The 12,628-nt window shown below is 23.7% G+C and overlaps 1 long non-coding RNA gene across 1 annotated transcript; it reads right to left on the reverse strand.

The window, feature by feature from the left end:
* Positions 1-146: 146 nt before the first annotated feature.
* LOC126550107 (uncharacterized) lies at positions 147-10,049 on the reverse strand. Its single transcript, XR_007604155.1, has 10 exons — positions 9,886-10,049; positions 9,561-9,605; positions 9,206-9,247; positions 7,497-7,523; positions 6,463-6,495; positions 5,149-5,199; positions 3,952-3,990; positions 3,195-3,221; positions 1,344-1,388; positions 147-185 (listed from the first exon to the last, which is right to left on the reverse strand). It is a non-coding gene; the product is annotated as an uncharacterized LOC126550107 (long non-coding RNA).
* Between the last annotated feature and the right edge of the window lie 2,579 nt (positions 10,050-12,628).

The following is a 12,628-nucleotide window of genomic DNA, read 5'->3' on the forward strand; positions in this document are numbered from 1 at the left end:
TAACTTCGTTAATACATAACACATACTTTTAATGTTATAAATCACATAAATTAAATATTTCATGTACATTATTTTCTACATTGATAATAATATACCCAACATACTACAAAATATAAAAATAATAACATAATTTTTTGATTAATTACTTTTAATATAACAAAAACGAATACCCGGAGAAACTTTATCTAAAAAATAAAAATAAAACAAATTATTTCATCAGATTCTTTTAATTATTAATTTAAGGCATTCTGTGGCCGTACACATGTGCATTGTACAAAAATGTATGTATAATGAGTCAGATAAAATAATAGAAACCATTAAAAGCCCAAGAACAAGCTAGACCAGCGGAAATTATAATCAGGTAAGCAAAAATGTAATTAGAACTGTGGTAAAGAGACCATTGATATTAATGAGCTGATAGTATTTGATATAATTTATCAATCTATTTATAAAACTCATGGGTACAGTCGGTATAGACTATAAAGTACAAAAGCAATTTATGGGCTACAAGATTTCTATTTATATGTTCTGAAAAGTTATTTAATACCTGATATATGATTTTTTTTTTTTATAATTGAAATAGTAATGACCAAACATCTATTATAGGAACATTGTTATTTGCATAATTATTCTTTACAACGGATTTTAGTAATGTAATAATATATAATACATATTATTATTAGAATAATAATCTATGTATAATATATAAATAGATTTATATCTGTCTGTCCTTTGTTTATTACCGTGGAAACAACCATTTCATAGCAACCATCTATAAACAAAAATTTACTTCGTAAATCTCAAAATGTATGTTTGAGCACCTCCTGATGTGGGCCTATCACTTCTTAACTTAACCTATGTTCTGCCCATAGGTCTAATATATGTCTGCACCAAATTTCGTCGCAATCGGTCCAGCCGTTTAGGAATGCACTATGGACAAAATAACAGACAGACGGAAATCCAACGAATTAAACACACAGTTTGAGATATTATATAAGAGGTAGGATTTTTAACGGGCTACGAAATGCACAGGTTCAGCTTATATTATATTAACAAAGTAATGATTTTTAGTGACTTAGACAAACCACAACTTCATCCACATATATTAGCATAATATTATACAGTGTATATGCTGTGTTATTATATACAAAACATTCATATTTGTAAAAATAATTCGTAAGCATCTACATTCTACATCTACATACGAGTATATCCCTTCAGTCTCAATCCGTTGTAAATTATAAGGATAAAAAAGCGCAGATTTATTACTGATAATTCGGAATTAAAATAAATATAATAGAATACTCGGTCCAAAAATTAAGTAAATTACACTTAGTTCTCACTTATTTTTATTGATGCATAATTGATATATTTGTCAAATGGAGTATCTGAAACATAAATACGAGTATTCACAGTTAATTATAAATTAGTATCAAATAAATAAAAATTGTGAGCATTTTGATACCGCTCTGATGTGCTTTAGGTGTCAAGTAGGTATAGCTTTAATTTATGTTTAAAATTTGAATTTAATGATATATTATTGCATACGAAAAATAATGCTGAGTGGAGAATGTCTGGCAGTCTGTACCACTAGGCGTAAGCCACTATATATTTTGATAAAGCGATAAAAGTATTTTATTTGACTATTGATAGTATGATAGGTTAATTTAATTTTTGCCGAAAAAATTGCGTTTATTATATCATTAATATTTTATTGACTTTTGTGTGTATATATACCAACTTACCGTAGAACAATGTGAATAGGTTTATGATATACATAGGAAATATCTTAAAACTAATCTAAATATTTTTTAAATATTGCGTAAAGAGAAATTCATAATATACATAAATTTTAAGCCCATAAATGATATTTTTAACTATAATAAAATAAAGAACATCGTTATACGTTGTTTAAACTTTAAATATGTAATTTTCTCTGAATTTAATCACAAATCTATACAAAATATTATGTTGATATGTATATTTTTTAAGTATTCTAGTTCCAGTATGAACTACTTGGTTAGAAAAACATTCCATTACATTTTAAAACCTTAGTTGTAAAAATTAATAAAAAAAACTAATAAATAGAAAAGTTTATGTAAAATTCTGTATTACATTTTTAAATTTTAGATATGAAAACAAATTTTGTTATAAATCTCTTACTAATAATAATTTATACGTATTCGAAATTTTACAATTATTTTAATCAAACGCTTATAAAGAAATATTGTCTCTATAAATTTTTGATATTTTTGAACTGGAAAAGAACAAATTATGAAAAATCTCCTATTAAATTTTCAAGCATTTTCATACATTGATAATTTTAATTGGTAATTTTAGACTAAAAAAAATGAAAATATCTGTTCCAGTAATCATTAATTATTTAAATAAAATCACAAACAATAATTGTTAATTATTATTTTAATAATACCAAAACTTGTTACACATTTTATTACAAGTGTATGTCTTTTGTACATTATTTATATTAACGCAATATTTTTTGAGGTTAGTTGATGCAATGTCAAGCAATATCTATAAATAACTCAAAAAAATTCAAAATATTTTGAAAATTATATTATTATGTATATAAAATACTAAAATAAATCAACTTTATCAAAAACTAGTTTTTCCGTAAAAGTTTCCATTATTAAAAAACTTTTCTTTAATATGTTATTTGTTTTCACCTATTATTTTTGAAAAATATTGGAAATTATTATCACTTTACTGATTTAATAGATCTAATTTGGTATCCAAAACCACCCTCAAATTTGAATATCAAATCATTCTTTTAGCTATTTATCTTGTTAAGTAACTATACACAAAAAAAAAATATTAAGAAATAAAAGCACTTAAATTTATTTTTTATAAAATTTAGTTAAATCAATTCGCTCCACTAAGAATTTACGATTATAATTCATTTTAATTGAAAACCAAAGAAATTCTAAATTAAAATTATATAGGTAGGTACAAAGATATATCAGAGAGTTAATATATTAGCTTGTAACATTTTTTTTTAAACTATAACTGTATTTATATTTTATTAAGGAATAATTACAAGTGTAATAAAAACTCATACACAAATTTTAATTTATCAATCAATATAAAATCGTGATGCCTTATTCAATTAAATCGATTTACTAATTTTTTTAAATATAATTTAAATTATAAGTATATAATATTCATCTAAGCAATACCTGATTCTAAATACTCTTCTAAACATTCTAGAATGGCAATAAAATATTAAATACAAAATTTAACTCATCTTAATTTATATAGTTTAAATATTTCATAATAATTATAATGTTATAAAGAGTTTTGTCCAGTTGTTCCCTTCACATTTTGTAAATAAACCAATTATTGGAATAGGCAATTGATAGATTATTTGCATTATAAAAATAAAAAATTTTAAAAATACTCATGATATTAACCTCATAAAATCTTAAATTATAAATTTCACTACAATTATAAATATATCACGAGAATTTTTGTTCACCAAAAAAAGTAATAATTAACTACCTACTTCTTTCATTGATATTAATTTATTTCAATTCAAGATAGGTATTATCATCAACTTAAATTCTTTAGAAAAAAAATTGTAAAGTAAATCATTATATTTCTACTTTTACATTACATTTGTTTTTTAAATTTTTAAAAGGCTTTGACAAAAATTTTTTTTTTTTTTTACCTAATTTAAAATTTCGTTTTTATTTAAATCATAGAATAGGGGTAGTTAGACAAAGACTTTTTAAACCTACACTAAGAAACTTTATAAAATAGTTATATAATTAATAAATTACTTTTTTACACAACATTTTAAATATCCATTACCAAATTAAATTTATTGCTTTTCTGTTTGTTGAAAAAATTAAACAACCTTATTTATGTATTGTTAAAAAACAATTTATTTAATTTTTATGAAACACAAAATACTATAATACTATAATGGTTTACCGGAAATCTTACACCATGTTTCAGGTGGTTGCATTTGTTCTGAAAATATAAATTACAATTTTATAAATATTTAATTGTAATATATTTTAATATTATTATAATAAAATTGTTAAATTATAAATGACATTTTTAATTAACAATCTATAGAATAACTTTATGCTAACAATATTAATTCACAAATTGTATACCATAAAGTACCTATGTATTGAATAAATAAATAATTTATAAATGTATAACTAAGTATAATAAGTACATAACCATTCTGTTAATGTAAAACTAAAAAATATAAATGAAAAATGAAAAATATAGAAAAAAAATTAAAAAGTATAAGCTTACATTTAAATTACAATAATGTATTAATATAATAATATTATAAAATATTTATATATAGCATGGACGTTTTTATTAAATTGTTCTTCAATTTATCAATTAGAGGATAAATGGGTATAAAACAATATTTTTTAAATATAAACACTCATATTATTGGAATTTTTTATGTTGTAAGAAAATATTTTTTAGATAATTTGAAGTCATTACAAAACAATATAATAAATACCATTTTATTTTTAAAATTTTTATAATTTTTACTTTTTAGAATAACGCATAATATATATATATCTTTATTAGTGAGCAAAATAATTTCTTAAAAGTATACAAAATTTAAATTTTAAGTTAATAGGTTTAAAATATTTAAAATTAATCAACAAAATATTGAGATACTTCTTTTTGAAGAAACAAAGAGAATAAGAACACAAAATTTTCAAAATTTTCTTCTTATCGAATTTAATAACATTTTTAAAGTTTTTTAGTGCATTTTTTTAGGCATTATATCATATTTTTTTAGAACATTTTTCTGATTTTTTAAAACATTATTTCCATTCCCTACTTATAACTAAGTAATAAAAATAACCACTTGTTCAAAATACAAATTAATATGAAATTCTCGGAATATTCTACTTTGAAATATGACATAAAATATGGGTGGCCATTCAAAAACGTAGAAATTTAAAAATTACAATGATAAAAAGTTGATTTTTAAAAAATATTTCTAAAATCTATTCATTTTCAATCGAGTGTTAAATTATACTCTATATAGATTTTAAAAATAGATCGGTAACGATAAAAATTATTTTTTAATTTTTTTTTAATAATCAAACATATAGGTACAGGAAATAATAATATGTTATAGATACATACCGGGTCTTTTAACTAAATCTAAAAGATGGTACATATAAGTCAGCCCATAAGCTAAAATGTAAATATATAAATTATACACAACATGTTATTAATTACATTTTATCATAACTTCATCACAATAGAATAAAAACATTTCAAACTGAACAATTGAGTTTTTTAATATTAAATTTTATTTGTTAAACTAAAATATTTTAATTTTAATTTGTTGTGCTTTTGAGTTAAGATTATAGTTAATATCTCTTAATAGACAAGCATTTTCGTGAGTTATGTTGAGTAGAAAATAGGTATATTTAGAATTATAGTGTAGGTATTGCATTCAATAATTTATTGTTTGCAGCCGTAATATTTAACTCTTAGTTAGTCATGTATTTTATAATGAAAACATTTTACCATCATATGTACGTCAAAACATAGCAAGTATTGTATTCACTTAAAAATTAAAAAAAGGCATATAAATCGAACTTTTCAGGTTTAATAAAGTATTTCAAATTACTTCTGTATTCTGTAGCAGAAAGTTAGGTTAGCCTAACTAGTATAAGGACTAAGGAGTAATATACAAATTGAATAAACCTTTCGGTCAACATCGTGTATCGTGGTTAACGTAATATATAATTAAATGTTCAATATTCCTTACTATATCCAGTGTACTTTGATTGCACACCCAAGTGAAACTCAACATAATAATACAACGTAAGAGGTATATTCAATAAGCAAGTTCCATTTTCTACTACAACTTCTTGTGGATTTTGCATGGGAACAGTTTGATTATTCCTTCTATACAGCCAAGACATTGCACCTAGTGATTTTCATCTTTTTTTTACACGTGAAATCACTTATATGTGTCCAAAACGTCAATGATGATGATTAGGTGAAAGAAGCTGTTAACACATGGTTATAATCGCAGGCGGCATATTTCTATGAAGAAGGATACAAAAACTAGTACCCCAATATGATAAGTGCCTAAATAATAATAGTAGGTAACTATGTTGAAAAATAGCCTATTATATTCTCTATATATTCAAATAAAATTGATTTTTAATTTTAGACTTTTACATGTTTTTATTTCCCAATAAAACTTACTTTCTATAATATGTACCTCGTATAATTATGTAATAAACTTGAGGATTTTTCAATTTTATTAAACCATTATAATATAAATTATTAAAAAAAATATTTAGAAAATAACCATTATATTTTTATAAAATAATATGTAAATAATACTTGGGTAAACTAAAATTACAATTATTAAAGTCATGTATTAAACTATATTAAAGTATAAGAAATTTAAAAAATTTTGTTGAAATAATAACTTACCACTTAATTGTTCTGGTAACATATCGTAGTTTTCTAAAATTACCAACATTTTATAATCATTTACAATATTATATCTAAGAAATCATAATAAATTTACATTATTCATATTATAACTTAAACTATGAAATTATAAGCTTAGTAATTTTAATAAATATTTCTGGTAAAATGTCAAAGAAACTAAAATCTATACTCGTGGGGTATTCGAAAATGTCTTCTTAAGAATTCTAATACCTATCCGAGTTCAACTTTTGAGAATTTAACATTGCTATAATGTAATACATAGTGCTTCTACTTAATTCTAACAACGCAAATTATTCAAGTTTGAAAAACACAAAAATAATTGATTTTAAAACTTTTTTTTTGTAATTCTGATATGGACAAACTTGAAACGATGTTGCACAGTGCAAAATCTCCTCTTTCTAGAGTAAAAATTTAGTTAAAACTAACTTGGACTAAAGCCCGAATGGTCTTAGCCAACGTGAAACGATTTTTAGTTTGTAAGACGATGACAATGCGTGCGGGTGAAGCATCCTCTAAATAATACGCATTAGAGTTTAGAGTTATCATTTGGTGATTAAATAAAATGCATATTATATAATATTTATAGTATTTAATTTGTATCTAATCTGAGTCTGATTATTTGTATGTATTTATTATTACTATTGCATGTACATTCGTACAGACTTATGAATTAAAAATTATGTATTTTTATATCATTTTATTGTATCGCTATATTTTATATTTTACAAAGTATCTTGAGTTTTTAGTAGTTTTAGTATTACAGTAAACTATATCCTAATTAATAAAAAAATAATTTGTCTTAGTAGTAAATGGCCTCTTTTAAACAAATTAATGTCTTTAACTTAAATACGTCTATATGAAATGTATGTAATTCATTTAAAACTTTGAATTTTTCCTTGAAAAATATTGCCAAACTCACATACTAAAAAAATATATATTTATATTGGATTAAATATATACCATACTTAATCAGGTGCCCAGCTAACACACAAATACTTATTTTGATTACTTACCAATAGCTTTTTCCACTTGTAGTTTGTCTAAAATAAATATAATTACATATGGTTTGTGACATACAAACAAAAATACCTTTAATTATGTAATTATTGTATAATTCATGTATATGCATATAATATATTATTTTGTTATTATTATATACATACATTATACATATATACTAGTTGATCTCTCACGGCGTTGCCCGTGACAAATTTAATAATGTCATTTGATTAACTCTGTTTTAAAATTATATAAAATTATAGCTGACCCCGTGCACATCGTTGCCAGCTAAAAATGCCAATCCATTGATATGAACTGAACATTGCTTAATTATATTAGTAGGTAATTTAATATTCAGTTTAGCGATGATTAAAACTTAAACATTTTCATTGGCCATTTTAAATCCCAAAAAACTTGTGCAAACGCCACTTTAAAATGTAAATTTTGTAAAATGCTTTCTTATAGCACACTACATTTTTGGTACAAATGTACTGTGGTAATTGCAGGCCTCAATCTATCATTGTTCAGGCTACGTTTATCTGTCAGTGAGTTAGTCAGGTTCTTTTATAGCCATTTTGCTTGGCGTTACCCGCGAGACTTTTAAGATTATGCGAGCAATATATTATCGAACCCCACCAAATGAGTACGTAAGATTATGATTTCTAACCGTTAAGTTTCAAAGTGATAACAATTTTTTCTTGTTCTTGGGTGGATTAGATACAATATTGTGACACCTCGTAGTTTTTTATATACCTAGTTAGTATAACAACCCGACTTATGTGTTGACACATTCACCACTTAATTATTACAACTAATTATTCTTAAAAACCAATAGCAACCATTTATAAACAAAAATGTTCATCGTAAATCTCAAAAACCCTGTTTTAGAACCTACCGTGAGTGGAGATAAGAGATAGCTATTGCGATAAGAATCGTATCCACGATATAATAATCTTCCATTAAAAAAAAAAAAATCTGATAAGTAGTTCCAGAGTTTACCCTGTACAAAGATTTTCATTTCACATTTATACAGTTAGAAGATAGATATAATATGTTAAAACTATCTAACTTCAATAAGTATTATTTTAATATCGTTAAAATTTCTAAGAACTAAAATCAATATAAAAAATTAAAATATAATCCTAGCTTAAGAATAGGATTAAAGATTATTTTAAGACTAATTATTATAAATTATAGTTTCAATAAAAATAAATTTGATCTGAGCTCAAAACTTTTCTAACTAACCTAGAATCTAAAAAACTATTAAGTAGTAAAAAAAAATGTTTGTCCTTGTTTACTAAATTAAAATGTATAGATAAGTTGATTAAATTACGGTGCTATAATCAAACAATTACATATCTTTATAGTTGGTATCATATTAAATTACATCTCATGATACTTGTTCGTAATTGCTGAGAAAATCAAGAAAAACTATAAAATAACTGCAACGAAAGGTAAAAAAATCATCTGCTTATAACTTAATCCCTTTGGTAAATCAAGCTTTACTTAAAACAATTTTTGGTGTTAACAATTTATTAATATTTATAATTAACAACACCTACTTCTTAACAAATTCATAAATATAAGAGTTGATAAATAGGTAAGGTTTGACTTGAAAAATCGCACCATAATATAAATCTTAAAGATCAGGAACTATTTCATATTATCATCATAATAGTATAATAGTATAGTATTGTAACTATTTGAATAAATAATAACTTACATTCAATGGGCACATTAAGATCGGTATATTCGTCTTCTACTTCTAAACAATTGAAATTATAGATTAGTAATTTGCTTATTTGTTTAAAAATTAAAAATATAGGTATTATTTTGTAACAAATCATATTTTAACTTATCTTAACCTATAATGTTCTCTTATTTAACAATTTTTACTTAGGTTGAGTTAGGTACATTAAAAAAATTGCAAATACAATGTGCATTAATGGAAAAAAAGAGACGAATTCACACATGTATTCCAAAAAATTATCAAAATATAATTTTTAACTTATTACTCTGTTATAAAAACAAATTGTACAAATGTATCAATTGTTAAATATATAATACAAATGACGTACCAAGATTAGCAACTTTCGATGCAAGATTTTGAAATCCTGTCCGTTCTGAAAAATTTTAAATTGTAACACTTTTAACAATATGAATAAAAAACAGGAACTTCCAAGTAAAAACAATAAATTATAAGCTTCAATGCTTCATATAAATTATTAGAAAATGCTACATAAATAATATAGTTAGGTGCAGGTAGTACAATCATATCAATCGTTCGATTAAAAAAAATATTGGATAATTACGAAAACTACCCATCTAATAATACAGCGAATTCATGAGTCATTAACTATAAGTTAAACATAAATAACAATCAACGAATACAATAAAACTTACTATCAAATCCATCTTTTTTCAATAATTCTAATAAAATTTTTTGATAGCAACAACAATTTTAATAATTTAGTATAAAGTTTAGTTATTTGTATAAATAAAAATCAAATAATTTTATGTATAATTAAGCATAAAAATCATGTATAGCTTGGAATCTGCAATCTTACCCATACAATCACCTAGAACATTAAACAATAGGCATTCTATTAAAAATAGAATCTTTATCATTGCATTATAATTCAATAACAAAAGTATAAATTGATGAACACATCAAACAGTCTTAATTCTTTAAAATTGAATAACTTATAATAGATTGTTCTCGGACCTCAAAAAACATCACTGAACTGCACTTATAATGTACAATTATAATACAATGCATGATAAGTGATAACTAGTTTAATGATATCTGTGAATGTTGTTTACTGATTTTCTTTCTCCGTACAACAGTAAAATTTACTAACGATAAGAAGGTATTTGATAATTAATAAAAATTGTATCTATAATAAATAACAATTATAAAAAGAAAATAATAATTCAATTATTAAATAAAATAAAAACTTTGGTTAAATCATTAATTTATTATTTGAACATTATTTATTGTAACATAATTATATAATGAATAATTACCATTGACTTTCCAATAAAATATAACAAATGTTATCACAACCCTAACCAACAAATTATGTTTTAAAAAAACCATTTTAAATATTTTAACTTAGATATTAAAAATTATAAGTAGGTACAACTATTATTTCTAACGAACGACTAACATAAGTTTTATATTTTTTCAACATTTTAATTTTTTTAATAACATATTTTCTATCTAATCAACTGTGTACACAAATATGAAAAACACGTATTAATATTTTTATAAGTGAATAGCAAGCTATGTTGTGCCATATGTTCTAAATTCTCAAGTATTACGTATATAACATTTTAATTCAAAAGTCTACTGTAGTTTTAAATCTGTTTATAAATAAACTTAAAAATTATTATAATAAGTTTGTGTCAGCCAGTGGAAAGCCAAGAGAATGTTCTTTGTTATCCCTCTAAATTATTTTAGATTCTGAACGGAGTGATTAATGTATTGATTTTACAATGATGTATGTTTTTTAGGTTCTAAACGGAGTGATGAATTTATTGATTTTACAATGATGTATGTTTTTTTTTTTTTGTGTCTGTGTACAGCATAACTAGTCGAAATAATGATTCAATTTTAAACTTTGGGGGTGGTTTCCGATGGAAAAGTGAATATCCTTGGTGCATTATACAGGTAAAAAGTAAACATTTTCCAACAGTTTTCAAAAAAATCGAGAAAAACAAAAAAAATTACGGAAAAACGGGAATTTTTACGCAAAACCAGTTTTCGACCGAATCGATTTTTTTATGTTTGTAAATCAAAAACTAATCACTGTAAATACTTGAAATTTTCACCAAATATTTATGTTAGTGTTATCTATATACAGTTAAATTTTCAAAAAATTTTGACTTTTTTGAGTTATTTATAGAGTACTGAAATTTCGATTTTTATGAAAATTTTTTTTTAAAGGTCGGTAAAAAAAATGTTGGATGACCAAAAAAACTTGAAAATTTAATACAAGGTTCTTTATGGGTAGATCTTATTGTGGCTAAAAAAAAATAAAAATCGTAAGTCACAATTTTTTTTTTTATAAGCGTTTATAGTTCAAATTTTTACGAAATGTGTCGAAAACGCGAAAATTTGCAAGTCATTTTGAAGTTGAAAAATCATAAAATGTTTTGTGTTTATAACTAAGTTTTCCATAGGTTTTTCTTCAAGTAGCTATAAAGAAAACTCGAAACATCATTATAGGAAAAAATTTAAGTGCGTTTGAATTTTAAATTTTTACAAAATCGCGTAACGATAACGACTTATTCTCCAACGATTTTAAATATTTGTTATTATTCAAAAAGTATTATTTAAAAAGTCGTAGATACTTGAAAATTTTACCAGTTATTTAGAATGGCATTTTCTTTACTTGATTTAATTTTCAAAATATTTTGATTTTTTTTGAGCTATTTATAGACAACAAAAATTCGTCTAAGTCATGAATATTTGCAAATTATTTTGTAGTTCAAAATTCATAAAATTGTTTGTATTTATATCTAACGTTAAATATTCTAGACTGACAAATCATCTCCGTTTAGAATCGTTTCTCGTTTACAATGATACCTTTTATTGCATTAAAATTTAACCTACCCTAGTCCGAGGTCCACCCCACCCCCTAATGTACAGCAGAGCGGGGGCGCTCGGGAATTGAGCCACAATTCACCTTTTTTTCCAAAGGTATACGGTAATTGGGCCACTAAAATTTTATATTTATTACAGGTAGACCCGGTGATTGGGCCACTATTACATTTTAAATTGTAATAAAATTATTTAATATAATACATCTTTTTATATAAATTGATACAATTCCTAATACTGCAGCGCATACGAACAGTGGCGTATTTAGGCACAGGCCCTATAGGCCCGGGCCTAGAGCGGCGACATTGGAGGGCGGCAAATTTTAACGATTTTTTTTTACAAAATTACAAAAAGTATTTTTCATTTGATGAAATCAAATTTAACTAATTTTTCGTTCACTCAAAATTAAGTAGCTATCTACATGCACCTACTATATTATACACATACGAAACACAGTACAAACCAGTAGGTTAGCTGGTTAGGTTGAAAAAAAAATTTTTAAAAGTTTTAAATATAATTAGTTTGAAATTGTAAAAAAAG

This window comes from Aphis gossypii, chromosome 2 (genome assembly GCF_020184175.1).
Source record: "Aphis gossypii isolate Hap1 chromosome 2, ASM2018417v2, whole genome shotgun sequence".
NCBI classification, from domain to species: domain Eukaryota; kingdom Metazoa; phylum Arthropoda; class Insecta; order Hemiptera; family Aphididae; genus Aphis; species Aphis gossypii.